Genomic DNA, 421 nt, shown 5'->3' with positions numbered 1-421 from the left:
ATCCAGGTACATAATACATTCACATTCATATAGTTACGTCTAGTCAAGGGCTAAAATTTAAAACTGAATATGTTACTACTGTATTTTTGAGATGTTAATGATGCTGCAGAACCAACAAATCAGATTACAGTTTAAACAAGTACACTCCAGATTTTTGTTATATTAAACTTAACAGTACAGAATACTGTCCACTTTTAAATCAAATTCTTTTAAAAAATATTTATATGCAGAAATGGCATAGTATGACTGAGTTTTATACAAGATGTTATCAGTATTAAAAATAAATATGTAATCACACCACACAGGATAAGGTTACTTTTATTATTATTAAAGACCAAAATACATTTAAAGCACTGTCTGGTTCATAAAATTCAAGATAATAAGTCTCACGTATACATTTTCACTTTCCAAGGAAGTATCA

This window comes from Larus michahellis, chromosome 4 (genome assembly GCF_964199755.1).
Source record: "Larus michahellis chromosome 4, bLarMic1.1, whole genome shotgun sequence".
In the NCBI taxonomy this organism is placed as follows: Eukaryota; Metazoa; Chordata; class Aves; order Charadriiformes; family Laridae; genus Larus; species Larus michahellis.
This window is presented reverse-complemented; position numbering follows the sequence as displayed.